This window comes from Nannospalax galili, unplaced genomic scaffold, assembly GCF_000622305.1.
Source record: "Nannospalax galili isolate Female #2095 unplaced genomic scaffold, S.galili_v1.0 scaffold381, whole genome shotgun sequence".
NCBI classification, from domain to species: Eukaryota; Metazoa; Chordata; class Mammalia; order Rodentia; family Spalacidae; genus Nannospalax; species Nannospalax galili.
Window position 1 is genome coordinate 3893333 of NW_008347312.1, and position 7360 is coordinate 3900692.

Here is a 7360-nt window from a genome sequence, read left to right on the forward strand (position 1 = left end):
ACAGAAGTGCAGAGCCCGCTGGAGGCACAGATAACCTAAGAATGACTAGGAGAATGAGCTCCTACCCAAGCCGTTCACCACTCCTGAAGGCCTGAGCACTACTCTGCATGTTCCGCTGGGCAAGTACCATTACAGAAGATGAAATGAGGGCCAACGTGAACAAAGAGATTGTCAGATCTAATGAAAGCTCCTCATGAGTGACTTTGGAAGGGACAGGAAGCCATCATCAGGAAGGGCTCCCCCCAAGGAGTCCACATCTGAAGTGGAGGCTGACCTGAAGATGGATGAAAGGGTTCTGAGAAGAAGCACATCAACCATGGGAGGAACACTCTTGCCCAGGATTGCTGGATTAAAGAGGTCCTCAGATACCTTCAACAGCCTAGAAATCAACCCAAAGACCCCCAACAAGTTGATTAAGTACAGCCAACTGTTCTGGGACAAATAGATCAGAAGGTGGTGCTGCAGTTTTGAGATCCTCCAACCAAAGGAAGATGTGATTTGTAAGAGATACAATCTGTAGACTCTGGGGAAATAGAAACAGAAGACCCCCAACAAGTTGATTAACTACAGCCAACTGTTCTGGGACAAATAGATCAGAAGGTGATGCTGCAGTTTTGAGATCCTCCAACCAAAGGAAGGTGTGATTTGTAAGAGATACAATCTGTAGACTCTGGGGAAATAGAAACAGAATTCCCAGAAAGCCTGTCTGAGTCCCAGGATAACTGATGTACATGCTGGCTCACCGACCAAGTCAGACATCGACTGCCACGTGCAGGATGAATTGATTTGGAAGTTTGTCTAACCGAACCCTTGAGAGACTTCTCAGCCTTGTGCTGGCTGCCACCTGCCAGCCACTCAGAGGAACGGCTGCCACCTGGTCAACAATGAACAGCTGTATACATGTGCTTGGATGGTTTCTCTGTTGAATTATCGCATGCTAATTGTTATCCCTTTTGTTCATATTGACTCTTTTTTTTGTCTTTTTGAGACAGGGTATCCCTGTAGCCTCAGCTGTCCTGGAAATCACTATGTAGACCAGGCTGGCCTCGAACTCAGAAAGATCCACCTGCCTCTGCCTTCCAAGTGCTGGGATTAAATAGGCATGCGCCACCACGCCCAGCATAATATTGACTAATTTTTACAATTTTTATTTATTTTTAGTTTATGTGTATGAGTGTTATGCCTGCATGTGTGTAAGTGCACCATGTTGTGCAGTGCCCACAGAGGACAGAAGAGGGCATCAGATCCCCTGGAACTGGAGTTATAGACAGTTGTTAGCCGCCATGTGGGTGCTGAGAACTGAACCCAGGTCCTATGCAAGAGCAGCTGTTGAATCATATATCCAGCCACATTCTTGACTTATTTTTAGGTGTGGTGTGTTTTGCGTGTTTCAGATTGCGTGCCTACTATCCTCCAAGTCACAGGACTCCATGCTTCAACTAGTCTTCCACCAGAATCTGAGACTTTCAGTTGCCACTTGGAAGATGGGTTGGCTATGGATTCAACAAGCTCATGGAACCAATCTAGAGTCAGCCACCTTTGTAGGTGATAGGTAAACTATTCTTAGAATCAGGCAGCTCTAAGGACTTTGTGGAGACTTATTTTCTGACCTTTTATTAATATGTTAAAGTAATTGTTTGCCATCATGCAGAGCTCTCAATAAAACTGAATTGATCTATCAATGGGTTTTATATGTTACACAGTCTAAATTCTGAACTCATAAATAGCGTAAGGTAGGATCTTAACCTATAATAATACCCTGGGAGTTGAGGCAGCAGAGAGATTTAGAAAGAACTTTTTTGATGTTTTAAATGATCAGTTAATTTGCCATGTAATATTTCTGCAACTGATCATGTGTACAGATGCAGGCATTATACTCATACACATAAAATAAAAAATAAAAGTAATAAAAAATTCTTAGAATGCAAGGAGTAAAACTTGGTGGAAATGCTTTAGTCAATGGAATCCTAAAAGTTGGTATTGTGTATTGAGTATAATTGTGGAGTCATTCACTGTAAGGCCACAAGGGTTGGAGTGATGGCTCAGCAGTTAAGGGCACTGGCTGCTCTTAGAGAGGACCCAGGTTCTGTTCCCAGCACCCACATAGTGACCAACAACTGTCTGTAACTCCAGTTCTAAGGGCTCCAATGTCTTCTTCTGACCTCTGTGGGCATTGCATGCACATGGTACACCTACATACATACAAGCTAAAAAACTTATACACCCAAAAATTTAAAAAAATGTTTAAAAAGAATCCCCAACTGAGATAATTTAGGGAGGCATACTGAAAGATGACTTCTAATAATGAGCTGAGTTCTTTCCATGTGTCCTCAACTCAAAGATTATAAAAATATGGGCAAGTCTTATACTATTAAGTCCCTCCTTTTATAATTGACTTCACCTCAAGCCATCACATCCTATACCATGAAATGACCATTTGCTGCAGCCACTTAAGGAATTCTATTCAAAGAAGCTATCCTTCTATACTCTGAAACCACAGGTGCATAATGTGTACATGTACAGGCATAAACAGGAGTAAGTGCGGGTACAGTATAAAATTTAGAAAGGGGACCAAAAATGGATAATATTAGGTGACAAGAAAGGGTGGAACGTAGGCCAAAAGACTCATCATGAATGAGGGTATAAAAACTAATTTTTTTTTCTAGTTTCAATGCTGTCAGTTTTCTTTTTTGTTGTGAATAAGTGAATAAAAATTAACTGATAGCTGGGCATGGTGGCTCATGCCTTGAATCCCAGCACTTGGGAGGCAGAAGCAGATGGATCTCTGTGAGTTCAAGGACAGCCTGCTCTACACACCTAGTTCCAGGCTGGGGCTACAGGAGACCCTGTCTCGAAAAAACCAAAAAGAAAAAAAAAAGTAATTGATAACGACAGTGTAAAACCCTAAGCAAAGTGCAGTGATTTGAGTAAGTGTTCCTCCAAATATTCACATGCTGAGGGTGTGGTCCTCAGTGTGTGGCACTGTCGGAGGTGGTGAACCCTTTAGGAGGTGGACCTAGTGCAGCCTTCAGTTTTAAGAATAGTCACCTGCCTTGTGAGTCATTTGGAAAATCTGCCAATCTTATCCACACTCATACATACATCACCATTTCACATGATTCCACATGTAACCCTGGGTCTCTTGTTTGGCTCAGCCTAAGTCTCTGTTGACTATATTACTTTGGCTTCTCAGTGACAGAATGCCTGAAAGAAGCAATCTAGGGAGAAATTGTTTATTTTGGTTCACAGTTTCAGTCCATCATGGTGGGGAAGGCATGATAGAACAGTTCAGTTCACGGCAGCAGGAATGTGTGGCAGAGACTGGTCACATCTTGGCAGACCAAGTAAAGTGAAGCAGGAACTAGGAGCCAGGTATAACTTTGAAAGGCCCCAGTAACCTACTTTATCCAGTGAGACTCCATCTCCTAAAAGTTCTACAGCCTCCCAAAATACTGTTACTGTGGAACCCTCCTCCTTGGCCCCCTCCCCCAGACTCCCTAGACCCCTATGTGTGGCAGAGACTGGTCACATCTTGGCAGACCAAGTAAAGTGAAGCAGGAACTAGGAGCCAGGTATAACTTTGAAAGGCCCCAGTAACCTACTTTATCCAGTGAGACTCCATCTCCTAAAAGTTCTACAGCCTCCCAAAATACTGTTACTGTGGAACCCTCCTCCTTGGCCCCCTCCCCCAGACTCCCTAGACCCCTGCCCCTATTTAAGACTAACAGCTCTTTACGCTTCTGTAAATAGCTTGGCTTGAGGGAACCAGAGGGACAAACTGCACCATCTCCATTTTGACTGCTGATTCCTCCATTTTTGTGATGGCTCGTGGACATAGACTAGGCAAGCCCAGGCATGTCCAGAGGGCCCTGGTAGGTTTGAGGCCTTATAAGGAATAAACAGGGTCCTCTAGCCCTGAAGACAACAGTTAGCACATTCCACAGCCCTGAGGGCAGCACCCACCAATGAGAGGCCTCCAAGACTGTAACCAATCAATTCAAAAGTATGTTCGAACGTACGGGCTCTTTGGACCAATCAAAATATAACTCTGTCATTCCCCTCCTCCCTTTGTCTGAAACCTATGAAAAGTTCCCTCCCCCTGCAATGGGGACTCTCAGACAGACCTATCTCATTAGTTTTGTCTGAGAGTCCGAGCTTAAGCCTGATTAAAGACTCTTTGTTCTTGCATGCTTTCTGGACTCCGTGGTAGTTCTTGGGGATCTGTTCTCTGGGCACAACACACCTACGCTACTGGATCAAGTTTCTTAGACAAGTATGCCACTGGCCTATTCCAGGGTCCTAAAGTTTGGGTCAGGACTCCTTTGGCTATTCCTTTCTTTTCATCTATGTAGAGGTGGAAAGGCTTGGTAACATCGGGTAGCGCCAAAGCCAGGGCCATCAGGAGGGCTTGCTTAATTTCATTAAAGGCTCTTTCTCTTTCCCCCGTCCAAACAAAAGTCTCATTATCTTTTGTAGCCTGGTTAGGCCAAATTGGGACTTCAATGTGGTTGAAGTTAAGGAGAGGCTCTGGGTCTACTGCCAGACTCTAGTGGGGGGGTCTCCGGGCAGCTGCAAGGCGCCCGACCAATTTGGCCAAGATTAGTGATGTGCAGCAGGGGAAGGCAGAATCACCCGCAGCATTTCTAGAAAGGATCCTTGAGGCATTCTGTACCTATACCCTAATGGGCCCAGAAGCACCTGAGAATAAGAATGCTGTGATCCTGGCATTCGTGAACCAGTCAGCACCTGATATTAGGTGCAAATTGCAGAAATTGGACAGGCTGGCCAATAAAACCTTGCCAGAACTTCTGGCAGTGGCTGAGAAGGTTTACAATCACCGAGGGAGTCCCGAGGACAAACAGGCCCAGGTCGCTGCTGCTGCCAGCACCAAGCAGACCCGCGACTTTGCCAAGATTCTCCTGTCCATGTCGACCAGGTCCCTGGGTGAAAGGGAATGCCAGCTGCGACACCTATCTGCTGAACAAGGTAGGAAATGCCCAGAAGGGTGACCAAAATTCCTGAGAAACCAATGCGCTATTGTAAGAAAATGGGCCATTGGAGAAAGGAATGTCCAGAAAGACTGGCCAGACAGGAGCAGGTCCATGAAGGAATACAAGTCCTGGAGCTTGAGGAATGGCATGAATAGGGAGGATGGGGTTCAGATCCTCTCCCCAAGCCCAGGGTAACTCTCAGAATGGAGGGGACACCCATGAGTTTCCATGTAGACACAGGTGCTCAACATTCAGTGTTATCAGAGACCCAAGGGAAATTATCAAACAAAAAGTCCTGGGTACAGAGAGTGAATGGCATAAACCAATATTCATGGACCACCCAAAGAAAAGTGGACCTAGGCACAGGCCAGGTGTCCCACTCCTTCCTAGTCATGCCAGATTGCCTCTACTCACTCTTAAGTAGAGACTTGCTTACCAAAATTGGAGCCCACTTCCATTTTTCACCTAATGGGGCTTATTTAACAGATCGGGAGGCCTCCTCGTTCAGGTATTAACCCTACAGTTAGAAGATGAATTCCACTTGCATCAAAGATTTGCTCTGTAGCTGGAAGAGGAGGTTTATGTCTGGCTGTGGGAGTTCCTCTTGGCATGGGCCGAGACTGGGGGGATAGGACTAGCAGCCCACTGGCCTCCTGTCTGGGTAGAGCTGAAACCAGGAGCACTTCCGGATTGGGTGAAGCAGTATCCTATGTTACACGAAGCCAGATCAGGGATTACCCCATACATCTGGAGGCTAAGAGACCAGGGCATCCTAGTACCCTGCAGGTCTGCATGGAATACACCTCTCCTTCCGGTAAAGAAACCAAACTCAAACGATTACCGGCCAGTATAGGATCTGAGAGAGCAAATAAGCAGGTCATGGATATCCATCCCACTGTGCCCAATCCCTATACCCTCCTGAGCTCCTTGCCACCCTCCGGGATCTGGTATACTGTTTTAGATTTAAAGGATGCCTTCTTTAGCCTGCCCTTAGCCAAGGATAGCCAGCTGTTCTTCGCCTTTGAATGGCAAGACCCGGAGATTGGCTTCAAAGGACAACTGACCTGGACTTGCCTGCCTCAGGGATTCAAAAATTCACCTACTCTCTTCGATGAAGAACTTCATGAAGATTTGGGTGAGTACAGGATGGGACACCCCCAGCTCACCCTATTGCAGTATGTAGATGACATCCTGATAGCTGCTGATGACGTTCTACTATGTCAGCAAGGAACTAGGGATTTGTTGGCGACTCTAGGCAGGCTAGGATATCAGGCATCCACTAAGAAGGCACAAATGTGTCGTCAAAAAGTAATTTATCTATGGCACATTCTAAAGGAAGGACAAAGATGGCTCACAGATGCCAGGAAAGAAATGGTGCTGAAAATTCCGGTCCCCAACTCCCAGAGAGCAGTGAGGGAGTTTCTAGGATCAGCAGGGTTTTGCCACCTCTGGATCCTGGGGTTTACTGAATTGGATAAGCCTCTCTATGAGGCTACAAAAGAGAATGAGACTTTCGTTTGGACGGGGGAAAGAGAAAGGGCCTTTAACGAAATTAAGAAAGCCCTCCTGATGGCCCTGGCTTTGGGGCTTCCTGATGTCACCAAGCCTTTCCACCTCTACATAGATGAAAAGAAAGGAATAGCCAAAGGAGTCCTGACTCAAACATTAGGACCCTGGAATAGACCAGTGGCATACTTGTCTAAGAAACTCGATCCAGTAGCCACAGGATGGCCACCATGTCTGCGGATTATAGCTGCTACGGCCCTTCTACTCAGGGATGCAGATAAATTAACATTAGGGCAAGAACTGCACATCACCACTCCTCATGCTATTGAAGGAGTTCTTAAGCAGCCACCAGACCGCTGGTTGAGCAATGCCCGAATAACCCATTATCAGAGCTTACTTCTTAACCCTCCAAGAATTCGGTTCCTCCCAAGCACCACCCTTAACCCAGCCACCCTGCTGCCCAACCCTGACTTGGACATGCCCCTGCACGATTGTGCAGGGATCCTGAGCCAGGTACATGGCTCATAAATGACCTGACCTATCAGCCACCCTCCGATGCAGAAGCTACTTGGTTCACTGACAGCAGCAGTTTCCTGAAGGATGGGGAGAGGTATGCAGGGGCGGCAGTGGTAACTGAGACTGAGACTGTTTGGTGGTGGCTTTGCTTGCAGGAACCTCAGCTCAGAGATCCAAACTGATATCTCTGACTGAGGGCCTTAGGCTTGGAAAGAACAGACGATTGAATGTGTACACAGACAGCCAATATGCCTTTGCTACGGCACATGTGCATGGAGCCATCTACCAGGAAAGGGGGCTGCTCACAGCGGAGGGAGAAGCTATTAAAAATAAACAAGAAATTCTTG

At 46.3% G+C, this 7360-nt stretch overlaps 1 pseudogene; it reads left to right on the forward strand.

The window, feature by feature from the left end:
* Nucleotides 1–107: 107 nt before the first annotated feature.
* On the forward strand, nucleotides 108–888 carry LOC103742795 (annotated as a pseudogene).
* Nucleotides 889–7360: the final 6472 nt, after the last annotated feature.